General features: G+C 49.3%; 1 protein-coding gene across 2 annotated transcripts in view; it reads right to left on the bottom strand.

The window, feature by feature from the left end:
- The window catches only part of Cgnl1 (cingulin like 1), a 67005-nt gene that overhangs the window by 17230 nt on the left and 33215 nt on the right, over positions 1–16560 (bottom strand). The window lies entirely within an intron of this gene.

The raw sequence follows: 16560 nt of genomic DNA on the forward strand, positions 1-16560 counted from the left end.
AATAAGTGAGTCATAAAAGAGCCCAAACTGGAAGAGCAAATCTCCCGGGCCCCCACCCCTACCCCGCCCAGGCAACTGCTGAACTCAGAGCCCATAGAACGAACTTCCCCTTCCGAACACTGCCCCCAATGCACCTACCACCGGCCCAGAACCTAAAAGCAGACAGAAATCAAATCGACCAGCAAATTCTTCCCGGTGAGCTCCTCCCATACCTCCCTATTCTGCAATGCCACCCCCCCCCCTTTTCCAGATGCATGAAGACAGCATCTCCTGAATGTGGCAGGGAGCTGGTAAAGGTCAGCGCGGATAAGGGGTCATCAGACCCCCTGACCCCTGCTTACTGATGCTGCCATTGGATGCTAAGATTCTTGTGATTCTCTAGTCTAAGTCACATAGCATAACAAGATTCCCTTCACTCTATCAGAGCACTTCTGCAATGCTTGGTGTTCTGCTTTCTGCCTGTCTTGGGGCTTGAACTCAGAGCCTGGGCACTTATCCCTTAATGTCGTTTGTTCAAGACTCACGCTCAACAACCCAGATGCCCCTCCACAGATGAATGGATCCAAAAAACATGGTACTTATACACAATGGAATACTACATAGCGATTAGGAATGGTGAAATATTGTTGTTCGCAGGGAAATGGTCAGAACTCGAACAAATAATGTTGAGTGAGACAAGCCTAGAACACAGAAAACAAAGGGGCATGATCTCCCTGATATATGACTGTTAACAAAGGGAGACGGAGAGACAGTAGAGACCAAGTCTGTGAATACTGTATATGTTCTTGATACATTGTATATTGTATATATGTCTACCTGACCTAGACAAGGGATAGAAAAACAGGACGTAAGATATCACAAGAAATGTACACACTGCCCTACTATGTAACTGCACCCTTTTTGCACAACACCTTGTAAAAAAAATTTATGTTCAATTAATAAAAAAAAAAGAAAGAAAAAAGAGAGAGAACCAGACACTTGCTGAGCAAAAATAGTTTTCCCGGGCTGGGAATGTGGCTTAGTGGTAGACTGTTTTCCTAGCATGCATGAGGCCCTGGGTTTGATTACTCAGTACCACATATATAGAAAAAGCCAGAAGTAGCGCTGTGGCTCAAGTTGTAGAGTGCTAGCCTTGCTTGAGCAAAAAGAAGCCAGGGACAGTGCTCAGGCCCTGAGTTCAAACCCCAGGACTGGCAAAAACAAAAAAACAAAATTCTTCCCTTGATAAGAATCAGGACAAGAAATAGAGTTTTTAGGGGCTTTAGGGTGAGCAAAGTAGGAGAATGAAAAGAATATATTAGGTAACAAATCTGTGAGTCAGTGGCCCTTTGCAACATTCAAACCCAGAACCCCAAGTGACAACCAGAAAAATCTGTGAGGTGATTTGGTCCATCTGCCACTCAGGTTTACTTAATAGTTGACTCTCTAGAGTACTGTATTTTGCTGTTTATTGAGATTTGAACTAACCATCTCTAACTATTGTTTAAGTCAAATTATCATTGCAATAAAGATCAATGTTTTTAATAAGAGAAAAAAAAAAAGACTCACGCTCTATCACTTTAAACCACAGCACCAGTTCCGGTTTTCTGGTGGTTCCCTGGAGATAAAAAGAGTCTCATGGACTTTCGTGCCCAAGCTGGCTTTGAACCTCTAACATCACATCTCAGCCTCCTGAGTAGCTAGGATGACAGGCATGAGCCACAGGTACCCAGCTGGGGTTTTCGTGGTGGTGGTGGTGGTTTTGCTTAAGGTAGTGTGGAGTTGCTTTTAAACATTTCAACTGGGATTATTCGAGAAGCTGAGATCTGAGGATCACAGTTCAGGCAGCAAAGTCCATGAGCCTCTTACCTCCAATGAACCAGCAAAAAGCCAGTTGTAGAGGTGGGGTTCAAATGGTAGTGTACCAGCCTTGAGCAAAAACAGTTAAGGGACAGTGCTTAGGCTCTGAGTTCAAGTCTTGGGACCACACGCACACACACACACACACACACACACACACACACACACACACACCACGGATCCTGAACATGAGGCACACGCAGGGCTGGGAACAAGGTGCATGGCACCACCAGGGCACAGAATTCAAGCTGGAGGTCTGATATGTACCTGCTGGCGATTCTAGACTCCCATGACAGTGCCAGGCTAGGAGAAATGGGTGGGGGTGCAGGGGGGAGAGAGAGAAATTGTAGGGGGGGGGTAAAAAGGAGAGATTTTCAATCGCCAAGCCTTTTCGAATTGTTTAGATTCTGAACCTCACAAATTCAGCCTGCATTTGAACATTTCACGTAAATACCCGTTTCCTTTGCAGAGACTCCGCTGCCGGGCGCCCCAGCCTCCGTGACGCCCACCCAGCCAGGTTCCAGGACCCAGGACCCGGAACAGCGGGAACAGCTGCACAAACAGAGCCCAGAGCCCTGTGGCCTGGGCCGGGTCGCAGCCCTGCACCCCATTTCCCCACGTAGAGCTGGGGGAGCAGAAAAAGGCCCACCGAGCCCCAGATTCCCAACCGCAATGAACGCTTGCTTCTGCACCTCTTCCCTCCAGGCTATGCCATGGCGGGGTGAGGAGAGAAATCCCCAGGACTGAGGGGAAAACAAACCAAACACACTGCCTCTTAAGATGCAGGCTCTTCCAGGCGAAAGAGGCGAGTGTAATCCTGTGATGTTTCCCAGCGCTTTCCTCTGCACCCATCCTGCCCGGGGAACTGACAATGTCACCAATCACGCGGACCAGGAACTCCCGTCCACTCACGCCACCCAAGATGCCCGGATGGAGGAGGAGCGAGCAAGGACTGCAGCTGACCACGTCAGACCCGGACTGTGTCCCCTGCCGTGGGGGGGTCTTTCAACGTCTGGCCCTCCCTAGAACCTTCCTCCTCATCTCTACCGGGGGAAGAAAGCATCAGGCCTGTAATCCCAGCTTGTGAGGATGGAGAGATCTGAAGGATCACAGTGCGAGGCCACCACAGCCTAGAGAAAAATGAACAAGGCTCATCCTATGTATACGACACCATTTCCCTCACTATTAGGGCTACTAGAACAGGGAAGTGCTTGGTTCTGTCAGGTGCCATCACCTTTCAAGCAGCTGCTGGCCAGGAAGAGCCCCCCCTCGTCACCCTCCACCCAGCCAATGTTGTACCCCCAAAGTCTGAGTCACCAGGAAAGAATGGGGGGGGGGGAGGTGGAGGCAGGAGAAGAAAAAAAAAATTTTTTTTTAAAGCAGGAGTTAGATGCCCTGTTACATGGACTAACTAGATGGCGGGGCAGGCTCAGCCCGTGGGTTTATTAAGGGTTACAAAACAGCTTGCCATCAGCATCCCACGTCAGACGGGTCCAACAGGATTTTTGATGAAGATAAAGAGGGGAGTTCCGTGCCGGTGTGAGAACCCCTCCAGGATAAACCAGGGGCCCTATGGGGCCGTTGGCACACTTAAAGAGATTGGAGCCTAATCAACCTCTACTCTACTGGATCTTCCACCTTCTACAATCTTTCCCATCGCACGTCTGGAAATGTTCAGCATCTGCTCCAAACAGTAGAGAGCATGCACCTTTAAAAATGCCAAGCACTGGGCTGGGAATGTGGCCTAGTGGAAAAGTGCTTGCCCGCCATACATGAAGCCCTGGGTTCAATTCCTCAGTACCACATAGATAGAAAAAAAGCCAGAAGTGGCGCTGTGGCTCAAGTGGCAGAGTGCTGGCCTTGAGCAAAAAGAAGCCAGGGACAGTGCTCGGGCCCTGAGTCCAAGGCCCAGGACTGGTGGGGGGAAAAAAATCAAGTACTGCTGGACACAGGTGACTCATGCCTGGAATCCTAGCTACTCAAGGGGCTGAGGTCTGAGGAGCAGGGTTCGAAGCCAGCCTGGGGTAGACAAATCCCTTGGACTCTTAGGTCTAATGAACCACCAAAAAGCCAGAATATGGAGCTCTGGTTCAAGTGGTAGAACACCAGCCTTGAGTAAAGAAGCTAAGGGACAGCACCCAGGCCTTGAGTTCAAGCCCCGGTATTGGCACACACAAAAAAGAGAAAAAGAAAATGTCCAACTTCTCCTTTGTCCTCATCTCCTGGCTACAAGGACAATCTAACCAGGACAGGATAAGGAAACGTGCAGTCATCACCTCCCTCTTCCCAGACAAGAGGCGGGCCAATACTGTGAGCCAGCTTAGAGGCAGATTAACACACAACAAAGGTGGCCTTTCATTTATTTCCTCCTTCAAAGTGGCTGGGGTGGCTCAAAGTGGACGGAGCTGCCCCTCTTTGCAAGCCAGCCTGCTGGGGTCTGCAGCCAGCTCCGCCTGACAAGCAGGAAAAACCAGCCCACACCCAAACTGCCCTGAGCCAACTTCCATCCCTGTAACAACTCCTCTGAACCTGAGCTTGGTTACCTTAACAAATAAATGGCATTTGGGGATGTATTCATTGTATAGATCAAGCAAAATGAAAGGTAAGGAGTGGCCAATTATGCTGGGCTCATGCCTGTCATCCTAGCTACTCGGGAGGCCGAGATCTGAGGATTGCAGTTCAAAGCCAGCCCAGACAGGAAAGTCTGTGAGACTCTTATTTCCAATTAGCTACCAAATTGCTAGAAGTGGAACTGTGGCTCAAATGATGGAGCACAAGCCTTGAGCAAAAAAGCCAAGGGACAGTGCCCATGACCCAAGTTCTCACACACACACACACACACACACACACACACACACACACACCAGTCACTATATAAATAGCAAACCCTGTCCAGGAAGGAATGGCTATGCACATCCAGAAGTAACAGAGCATAAATCAAAGACTTCCTTCCCGACAGAGCCCCTGAAGGAGGCGGGGTGACTTTCTGTCTCGTGGACCATGTATTTCCCTGGCAGGCTGTGTAAACACAGTTCAGTTAAATCACTCCAGATGGCACTACGATGGGCTCCCTATCGGTTTCAAAAAGGAGTCCCCTTGGGTGCTGACCTCAGGGGCCCTGGTGAATCACAGTGGAATCCCTCAGTGCTGCTTTCTAAGTAGTTCCTGTTCTTTTTTTTTTTTTCTTAATTAAATTTTATTGTCAAGGTGATGTACAGAGGGGTTACAGGTACATAATAAGGTAGTGAGTGCATTTCTTGTCGTATTTGTTACACCCTCCCTCGTTTTTCTTTCCCTTCCCTAGTTCAGTAGTTCCTGTTATTGTCCACTCTGACAGCATGTCAGTCAGTCGTGTTTCTCCCCCTCCCCCGCCCTCCCCGAAGTCACTTCATCATCATGTGACTGGCTTTGGCGAGGGAAGTTTCAGAAGTGCTCTGGGTTGTCGCTCAAGAGTCCAAACTTTGGCTTTCACCACATCCCCTCCTTCCTGCTACAGCCAAGATCACAGGGACTCTGATGAGCAAAGGAACCGGCCTCCGTCCTGCTGTGACCCACACTTGCCAGTGTCATGGGGACCAGCCCTGAGACACACAGAGCTTAGTGCCAGTACCAAGATGAGGGGCTCTTCTGTGATTGCAGCGGAACGCCGCACGCGGGCTTAGCTTCCCCCCTCCCCACCCCCAAGCCTGCAGAGAACACATCTCAAGCACGACACAAGCCAGTGGGCCCCAACAAGCGAAGAACTTGCAGTCAGCCTCGTGACCCCGCCACAGTGTCCTCAGCTTTGAAATGGCAACGACATCATTGCAGACCCTGCACTGTGCGGACGGCATGGAATGAATACGTCGGAATACTCAGCCTGTGGACTCGCCTGCCGGGTGTACCAAAGAGACATTGATGATGGGGGGAATTCTTGTCCTAATGGCATCCTGCATCTGTCACCTACCAGCTGGGAAACTGGAGCCTCTATTTATATCTTTCTTTGTTGTTGTTTGTGGGGCTCCAACTCAGGGCCTGGGTTCTGTTCCTGAGCTCTTTTGCTCAAGGCTAGCGCTCTACCGCTTTGAGCCACAGAGCCACTTCCGGTTTTCTGGTGGTTCATTGGAGAGAAGAGCCTCACGGACTTTCCTGCCCTGGCTGTCTTTTGAACCACAAGTCTCAGATCCCAGTCTCCTGAGTAGCTAGGATTACAGGCGTGAGCCACTGTGTCCCAGCTTTGTTTCTATCTTGATCATGGGGTTGGTGATATCTCCCGTCAAACCAGCTTCCAGTACTCAGAAGAGGACCCAGCACAGTTCCACCTACCACTGGACACTCCTACTGAGGCCCTGACTGGCCCTGACCAGCCCTACAACATCCAAAGACTAGTAAAAGCTTCGGCCAACCTTGTGTATGCATGGAGAGTCCAGGCCTTGGCTGTGGCCTTTTGCCCTGGGCACCACATTGCCTGCCAGGCCCATCTGTCAGCGTCCTCCTACCTCTAGTCACATCACGGCCGCCATGTCCTGAACCACACGCCTGGCACATGTCGCGAGACTCTGATCCTCAATCCTCAGGGCCCTGTGTGCATGCCACCAGCCAGCTGGAGAAGCTCGCCTAAACAGTTTGTAGACACCTGGCAATGTCTAGGACCAGATCTGCAAGGGATGGTGGGAAATCCTGGAAGCTCCTCCTAGCCTGACCTTTGACAATGACACTGAGGCTCAGAGAAGCAGGAGATCAAGCACATGGACCATCCCAGATCAAACAGCGCAAGTGTCATCAACAGTGGCCCTCCCCGGAGTAGCCATGAAAATGGCATCCTAGAGGAAGCACGCAGGCTGAGGAGGACCTGAGGACTCACAGCCTCTCCGAGCTTCTTTTCTACAATCATGAAGCATCAAAGGAGAAGGGGATCCGTGAAAGGCTATGTGCCCACTCCTGATTGTCTACACGGGCTGATTACACAAGTCAAATACAACACAGTAACTTTTCTCATGCAGGCCAGTCCTGGGGCTTGAACTCAGGGCTTGGGCACTGTCCCTTAGCTTTTTCACTGGTGCTCTACCACTTAAGCCACAGCTCCATTTCTGTCTTTCTGCTGATTAATTGGAGATAAGACTCTCATAGACTCCCTCTCCAGGCTGACTTGGAACTGTGATCCTCAGATCTCAGCCTCCTGAGTTAGCTAGGGTTACAGTTTTGAGCCACCGGCACCATTTTTGAAGACTTGTAAGTCTCATGCAAGAGTTAAAACATCTACAAGTGAACTACCGTCATTGCTACCTAAAGAGCACCCGTCTCATGGCTCTCTGAGGTCAAGGCCACCTCTGTGAAGAAAACCATGGCGTCTGCCCGGCAGATAAACGTTATTTCCTCTCTCTGACCTACCCACGTGTCTGCTTCCGCAGATAAGTTAAAAACTGATGTGAGCTCTCATTCATTCTTATCGCAAAGTCATAGAATGTGGGGGTTATTTGGGACAGCACATTTCTCAGGTTCAAGCCCTCACTGGAATTTCCAATTTTCCTTCCATATCTCTGACAGATGAGCAGGCATCTGCCCTCTGTCTCAGGGAACCTGGAAAACACAGCCTCTCAAAACAAACCTTCCCATTGTCTGACCACGCTCAGCCCTGGAAACTTCCTTCAGGCTGGACTGACAGTGGAATTCCCACAAGCCACAGGGAGGGCCGAGCCCTCCTTCCTCAGATCGCTGCACCCCATCTTCTTCTAGATAAAACTTCATGAGGTTTCTCACTCCCGATGAAGTATGCTCTCCAAGTGTGTGAGTCAACACCCAATCAATGCTCCCAGAAGGTTCTTGGCCTGTCATCCTGATGGCAAACAAACTCTCAGCTCATGGGTCACACCCCAGTAAGTAAACTGGCCACAGCCTGGCCCCATTGGCTCAGGCCTGTAACTTAGCTACTTAGGAGGCTGAGATCTGAGGATCATGGTTCAAAGCCAGGCCAGGCAGACAAATCCAAGAGACTCTGATTTCCAACTCGCCAGCCAAAGCTGGAAATGAAGTGGTAGAGCACTGCAAGCCTTGGCTAGCTAGGATTACAGGCATGTGCCACTAGCAGCAGACTTTTTACATGTATTTTTAACTTTATAATCAAAACACTTATTTGTCACGGGTCTAAGTTTGCTAGCTGGCCCAGAAGTCTAACCTCAATTTTATCACACTGTCATTAACAAAATAAATTCTTTCAACTTCCAAACACCCTCCATTAAAAATAACATTTTTCCTTAGCACCCCTTCATTCTTAAATTGAATACTCAATTAGCAGATTCCTTCATTAGGATGCTGTTTATCTTCACAGTACTAAGAAAATCTGCTCTGGCTGAAGTGGGCCTTCTGGCTTGCCTTTGTCTTTGATGCCTGAACTCCAGAGGAATGTGTGAATCGAACACACACATCTCGATACCCCAAGGGCTTTGTTCTCAACCCAAATTTTTCATAAAATGGGTAGTTCTCTGGGAGGTACCAGGCTTTGCTTCTTAACCTGAGAAGTGGCTTTGCCCCAGTTAATGAGTGCATATTACTCGGCAATGGCTGGAGTCTCTCACACCTATCTACTCCCCAGGTAAAGAAAACAGAGGCCCAGAGAGATATGTTAAGTGGCTTCTGCAAAGTTTCACAGGGAAATTTCTGCTGTGGCAGGAACTCCATGGCCTCCGCTCCAATTTAACTCTCCTGTCAGGCACTTGCAGTTCACCAGGCCCGACCACTGGCTGCACACACGCGTCTCCCACCTTCTCTTCCCAAGGGTTCCCAGGGAGTCCTTCTGGTTATCGGGCCCCACAGGAAAAAATAAAATAAATAAAGTCTCGTTTTGCTTTGGGCTGCTGATGGTGGCTGCCAGCCAAGGGGGGAAGGGTGTAAAGAAAAACATCTTACTTCCCCCCCCCCCCAGTAGTGGGGCTTGAACTCAGGTCAAAGCCCAACAAAATCAACACCAGAAAATGGGTACTTGTGGAGGAGGAGGGCCTAGGAGAGAGGGGTGGACAAATAAAAGGAGAGAATGGGGGAGAATGCAGGCAATAATTCATTGTATATACCACAGAACTGAGAAATGAAAGGGAAGGGGCGGTGAAAGTGTTGGCGGGATGATCCTAATCAAGATGCATCGTACACACAAACTGCTTTGTTAAAAGGTTAAAAAAATTAAATATATCACCTAAAATTAAGGTAAGTAGGGGTTGGGAATGTGGCTTAGCGGTAGAGTGGTTACCTGGCATGAAGCCCTGGGTTCGATTCCCCAGTACCACATATGTAGAAAACTGCCAGAAGTGGCGCTGTGGCTCAAGTGGCAGAGTGCTGGCCTCCAGCAAAAAGAAGCCAGGGACAGTGCCCAGGCCCTGAGTCCAAGGCCCAGGACGGGCAAAAAAAAAAAATAATAAAATAAAAAAAATAAAAAAATATATATATATATAATGATGATGATGATGATGTAAGGGAAGGGGGTGGAACCTGCTCTCTAATGCTGGCTTCCTCCAAAAGGGTCCTAGAGGGCACCATCCACCCATCAACACATAATGGACACTAACTCTCATCTTGGTGCCCGGCGCCCTTGCACACTGGCTGGCCTTGGCATGGCACATGCGCACTGGGGATAGCACGCACGCACAGTCTGTGGTCTCAGAACAGTACACATGCACACTGGCTATGGCCTTGGGATGGCCCATGCACACTAGGGATAGCACGCGCCCATGTGCACCGACTATAGCCTTGGGATAGATAGCACCCGTGCGCACTGGCTGGAGCCTGGGGACCGCACATGCGCACTGGGCATAGCACCCGTGCGCACTGGCTGGAGCCTGGGGACCGCACATGCGCACTGGGCATAGCACCCGTGCGCACTGGCTGGGGCCTGGGGATCGCACATTGGCCTGAGGAATTGCACATGCACACTGGCTGGGTCCTGGGGATCACACAGGCTCTCTGGCTGTGACCTGGGGAATCGCACATGCGCACTGGGCATAGCACCCATGCGCACTGGCTGTGGCCTGGGGAATCGCACATGCGCACTGGGCATAGCACCCATGCACACTGGCTGGGGCCTGGGGATCACACATGCGCACTGGCTGTGGCCTCGAGATCCAAACCCCACGTGTGTGCTGCAGGGCTTCCTGCCACCGTCCCCGCACACCCAGGCCTGTGGCTCTGCCCAGTTTCATAAACTGCCCCAGGGCCATCTCTTTAACCCGGCTCTGTTGTCTTCATTTTCCCATTTGCTCCCCGCCCTCCCAGAGCAGCCCAGGGTGAGGGAGGTTCATGTCACTGGTGACTTCTTTCTATGGGGTTTTGTTTGCTGGATCACAGTTTTGAGCTGGTGACTCTGCGGGCATCCTCCTTCCTTCTCCCCTCCCCCAGCCAGTCAGGGCCACCCTGCCCTCCCCTCCACCGCCCTCCCCACCATCCAAGCCTGTCCTTTGTTCCACAAAACAAACACAGTGAGTTCCGCCTGCCAGGTCAGACTAGGTACCACACACACACTCTACAAACAAAGAGGCCTCTTGCCCAAGGCCAGCCTTCCTGTTGGACCAGGGGTGTCACCAGTGCCCTTTGTGTGAAGTCACCAGAGGCGCTGCCACCACAGGAGCCTGCCAAAAGCAAGCTGCCCCGCTGGGATTGTGAGTCCACAGCACCCAGACACAGCAGGACGTAGGGGTCAGGGCCGACAAAGGTCATGGGAGTCTCATCTTCTGGGGGGGGGGGGTCTGCTGCTTTGCTTTGATTGTTGATTCCACACAACGTGCATTAGACTGTCTCTCCCTCTCTCTTCCCTTCCCCCTGCCCCTCTCTCTTTGTCCCCCAACATGGCGCCCAAAGGCCAACCACATCCTCCCCTCTCCTGACCCAGAGAGGACACCTATAACATGGCTGCCACATGCCACACTTCCAACCCACACAAACACACCAGGGCCCCTGCCAGTACCATGCCCACCTCACTGGGAGCGGACACGCAAACACATGCTTTCATCCTCTATGACGTATGACAGGATATGATATTAAAGGACATGTTGACCATCAGCTGGAAGGCCACCAACACCCACCTTGGAGACCTGGTTAACTCCTTTCTCAAACACGCTTGGACCAGATCTGGCAGCTCACGCCTGTAACCCTTGCTACTTGGGAGGCTGAGATCTAAGGATTGCGGTTCAAAGCCGGCCTGGAGAAGAAAAGTCTGTGTGATTCTCATTTCCAATTAACCACCCAAAAGCCAGAACTACAGCTGTGGCTCGAGTGGTAGAGTGTCAGCCTTGAGCAACAAAGCTAAGGGATAAAGGCCCCAAATTCAAGTGCTATTAACTGGCACAAAATAAAATAAACAATCAACTTGGTATCAGGTCATGTACAGCTCCATCTGTTCTGCAAATAATGCTGTGAACTAAATGATTTTCCTGGAAAGAGACATTGTTGGGTTTCAAGACCCTACAAAAAAGTTCACTTGGGTTCCCTTCTTCCTTAACACATTTGCTGTCAGTGAGCCCATCCAATAATCCGGTGAAGTCTCCTGTAAACACCTTCCCTCCTCTAGCCTAATCTTATCTCTGCTCCCCAGAGTTTATGAGGCTCCAGGCAGCCATTCCTGGATACCAGTTTTGCTTTTACAAGCAATGTTTATCTGCATGGCTAAGACATTCCTGGCCTCATGGAAATAGGCTCTCCTTTTTCTTTTCCACCCCTTGGTGTATGTGCTTTGATAGGAAGAGAGTTGCCTCCCCAATTGCTAGCCCCTTCCCTCAGTAATGACAGACCCAGAGCACGAACACCTCTGTACAGTCAGGCTACATCCGGGAAACTGAGGGTTGCCATCATTCACATCATGAGACACGCCGCTCAGGACAACAGCCAGCTTCGGTCCAAGGCACTTTCTACAAGCATGCGCCCCCAAACCACCCATCACCTCAGAAGCTCAACGGAGGAGGGCAGCTTGGGAAAACCCAGTGTGCGGCTGACACCTACAGTCCGTTTTCCCTTTCATGCCCTAGCGCGAGTTTCTTCTCTGGGTCAAAAGGGCAAACAAAATAAGGCTCCTTTTGAGAATCATAAGCATGGAACCAGAAGTTCCAGTTTTACAAGAAGTTAAAGAAACAAACAAGTCATAGGCTTGAGGCATTCTCAGTACAGAAGGGATATCCTCCCCCCCCACACACACACACACATACCCCACCACCACAGACGGGTCTATGCACCTTTAAGATCTGAGAGCTAACCAGGAGCCTGCGGTTCACATCTGTCATCCTAGCTACTCAGGAAGCTGAGATCTGAGGATCACGGTGCAAAGTCAGCCCAGGTAGGATTGTCCCTGAGACTCTTCTCTCCAGTTTAATCCCAGAAAAAGCTAGAAGTGGAGCTGTGGCTCAAAGTGGTAGAGTGCTAGTCTTGAGCTAACAAGCTCAGAGGTTGGCACCCAAGCCCTGAGTTCAAGCCCCAGGCCTGACACAAAGAAAAAAGATTTGAGAATTGGTAGTGGTTTGGGAACCTATACATTTACAGTTGAAGTAGAAGATGGTAAGAAAAGCAATCCCAACACAAGGCACAGTACTAGTGGGGAGAAAAAAGCAAGAATATTGAACTGTGTAATGCAAACAATATTTGCATTGCATACTGGGTTACACATGCAAGCTATCTCACTGGCTGTACCAAGAAAACTTCCTTTGGAAACCACCAGAAACATCCACGGCTTAAGGAGCCACAGATAGAGCCAAGACACACAATACTGATTTTTTTTTTCTCCTTACAGAGTCACACCTCTCCACTCCCAAGGATGCAAAGGAAAAAAAAAAATCAAAGCCTGCCTTCTAGCAGTTTCCAGTAGAGAGGGTGACAATTGTCTTCTTGGCTCCTGTCACCCAAGGAAGGGGTGGGAAGTCCCTGAGAAAGGAGCAAAGAGAAAGCCATAGCCAAGCCAAGAGGACATGCTTCTCCGTGGGCTTCATTTCTGGCTTGACATTTTGCATCTTGCAAGAAGCACGTGGTGGCGTTTAGAGGGGCTGCAGGCACGCCGGGGTTGAGCTCATGCCCAGACAACCCAAGTTTTCCAGGGAACACCCTTGGCCAAGATCTGCAGGGTGAGATGCCAGCTGAACAGTTCCACCATTGCAAGCGGCTGAGGTTCAGGAATGAACACACACACATAACCCAGCCGTAATGGAATAAGAAGAGGGGGGGGAAAAGTGCAGTGCACCAGTTTGGAATTAGTTGAACATCGAATCTGGAACACTTCACTCAAAAGAGAAAGAACACAGAGTTCATAGGATTAGGTTCTTTCTCCAAATAATAAAACCCATCCTTCTTCCTGCCCCTTCCCCCCCACCCCCACTTTTTGGTGCCTGTCCTGGGACCTGAACTCAGGGACTAGGTGTTATCCTTTAACTTTATCTGATCAAGGCTAGTGTTGTTATTTCAGCCACAGTTCCACTCGGGCTTTTTGTGGTTAATTAGAGATTAGAGTCTCACAGACTTGTCCTGGCGGGGCTGGCCTCAAACCATGATCCTCAGATCTCAGCCTCCTGAGTAGCTAGGTTTATAAGTGGGAGCCACCAGCGCACCTGCCCTCTTCTTGCTTTCACACTTTCTCTATTTGTACTGGGCTCCTTGTATAAAGGATGTTTATTATACACTGCGAGGTATTGCATTCTGAAATCAGGTGCAAAATAGAACAAGAGGCAGAACAAGGATGGATTCCTTCACACCCAGGAACTCTCCAGACCCAGAGCAATGATCTGGAGGCAAGGAGAGAAGAAAGGAATTGCACACTTGGGGTTTGCATCGTCAACAGAATGTCTAGTCCTCCACACAGGAGCAAAGATCCATTCCCACTCTCCACATTCACACATCACTGCTTACAAGTACTCACTCCAGAGCTCTAGCTCTGGACCAACTCCCGTGCCGAGAGCACAGGTTTTGGAGCCTCTATTCCTTGCCTTGGAAGAGTGCTTTGTGTTGGCAAGTAACCAAATTTGAACTCAGGACCTCGAGCTTCCTAGGCAAGTAGTTCAACCTTTGAGCCATGCTTCCAGTCCCTTGAGGGACTCTTATCTCCAATTAACTGTCAAAAAGCTGAAACGGGAACTGAGGCAAGTGATAGAGCACTAGCTTTGAACCAAAGAGCTCAGGGACAGTGCCCAGGCCTTGAGATCAAGTCCCAAGGCCAGCACAGACACACATTTGCATTCACACAGGCGCGCGCGCGCGCACACACACACACACACACACACACACACACACACAGAGAGAGAGATTGAGAGAAAGAGAAAGAGGCAGAGACAGAGACAGAACAAAACCCATAATCCAGGCTGGGGATATGGCCTAGTGGCAAGAGTGCCTGCCTCGGATACACGAGGCCCTAGGTTCGATTCCCCAGCACCACATATACCGAAAACGGCCAGAAGCGGCGCTGTGGCTCAAGTGGCGGAGTGCTAGCCTTGAGCGGGAAGAAGCCAGGGACAGTGCTCAGGCCCTGAGTCCAAGGCCCAGGACTGGCCAAAAAAAAAAAAAAACAAAAAAAACAAAAAAACCCATAATCCAAAATATGTATTTCCTTGTTCTTGTCATATGTGCCCAGGACTGATCCAATTTGTTTTAAAGCAAGTTTATCATTTTCTTTTTGCTAAGTGATTGTAAGAAAAGAAAAATTCCAAAACTTTTAAACAGAATTAAAAAACCTTTTCTAGCCTAGATTATAAAACTTTACATATTTTAGCCACTTAACTGTTGACATACAAGTGTTAAGAGTATAACATGTACATGTACAAGCATCAACCCCCCAGCTAAAGTCCATGTCTTGAGTAGATGAACGGCTGTGTGAGGGTACCATCTTGGAGTCAGTCCCTGCCCTCATCCCTCCCAGTTCAGGTCAAAGTTTTCAAGTGTCCACAGGCTTGGCCAACATCTCTCCATGGTAATCTTATCAGAATCCAAAGCCAGGGCCACTCAACTGAGTTACTTTGGATTTCTTACCCTTAGAAACACCCTGTGGAATCACCAATGGCTGTTATTTTAGGCTGCTTAGTTTTAAGGCACGTTATTACATCTGGACTTGGCCTAAGGCAGGCAGGCAGTGATTTTATAGACATGCCTTTATTCATCCAACACATATCTTTGAGTTACTTGTCTGTCTGAGGTCCCGGATTATATAGATTCAGGCATATTATTGGTGGTAGATACATTGTACTAGAAATGATTAGTGTAGTAAGCAGGTGGCCTTTGAAATGATCAGATGTTATTTGGTAAGGATTTTGTCTGTTTGCTTTTTTGTTGGTCATGGGACTTGAACTCAGGGCCTGGTCGCTGTCCCTGAGCTCTTTTGCTCAAGGCTAGGGCTCTACCACTTGAGCCACTGCTCCACTTCTGGTTTTCTTGTGGTTAATTGGAGATAAGAGTCTCACAGACTTTCCAGCCAGGGCTGGCTTTGAACTATAATCCTCAAATCTCAGATTCCTGATTAGCTAGGCTTATAGACATGAGCCACAGGTGCCCAGTGGTTTGGTGAGTTTTCAACCAACTACCAAGTAAGTCAAGTGTTTATGGTGATCACACATGAGGATTCTGGAAATGTTCAGAATAAGCCAAAGTCAGATGCAGTGGAAAAATCTTTCTGCTCAGTCATCCCTAAAGAAGGGAACCTGCTTGAGCCAGAATCCTTAGGTTAGTTTCAGGAAAGAGAAAAAAAAAGAGGGCAGAGTGTTCTGTTTCATGGAGCAATTACAGAAACTGTCATAGTTGTGAATAAAGCAAGACCCATTTTGTCAATGGTGAGAAGAAGCTGGAGGCTGGAGAGGCCTTTTCCTTTCTTCAGGCCTTGTAATATTCCCCCATCTTTTACTCCTTCTTCTTTTATTTGTTAAATGTCTGCACATGAGCCTCAAGTGTGTGGTCCAGAAGGAAAGACAGAGCTGGCTGCGTCTGGTTTTAGGGAAACTTTGAGTCCACTTATAGTGAAGGGAAAGGAAAAGAAAAAAACGGCTGGCTGTGCTTCTGAGGCTTTTTGGAATCAGACTGATTCAAGCAAATAAATGACAGAGTCCAGGTGGCGTTAGAGATGGGCCAGATGTGGCTTTTCCATCTGTGAATTGTCCCACACCCTGAAGGGGCCTGGGCCAGGCAGTGCTGGCTAGATGACAACTCAGGGAAGGCTGAGATGGGGGAATTTAATATGAAAACACTGAGTTCTTTGTGTCTTTGGACTAAGAATTAAGGCATAAATAGCCTCTGGAAAAAGAGGCAAAAGTATGGCCTAGTACAGTCCATGTGGCAAAGTCTTTTTGTTGGTGTTTATTTATTTGCTAATACCAGAGAGGGGGAAGGGGCTCACACTCTCACTGGGCTTGTTTTGCTCCTGGCTGGTGCTCTACCACCTGAGCCATGCCTCCAGCTGTGCTTTTTTTGCTGGTTAATTGGAGATGGAGTCTCTCAGACAGGTCTGCCTAGGCTGGCTTCAACCTGTCATCCTCCAGGCCTCTTTTGGCTGAGAAGCTAGGATTACAGGCTTGAGCCACAGGAGGCTGATGGGGAAGACTTTTGAGCCCATTAATAGGTGTATAAACATGACCTTGAACTTGAGACCAGCATGTGCCAAGTACAAAGGAATAGCATGCCACTTGGACCTCACCTGGTCTACAGGGGTTTTTCTAGCTGGCCAAGCCACTTCTCTTCCATGTCTCCAAGCTCATGACCTTGTGTGAAGAGATGCCGGTGGCTCCTTCAATACCTACCTAGCACTTC

Source organism: Perognathus longimembris, chromosome 23, assembly GCF_023159225.1.
Source record: "Perognathus longimembris pacificus isolate PPM17 chromosome 23, ASM2315922v1, whole genome shotgun sequence".
Classification (NCBI taxonomy): Eukaryota; Metazoa; Chordata; class Mammalia; order Rodentia; family Heteromyidae; genus Perognathus; species Perognathus longimembris.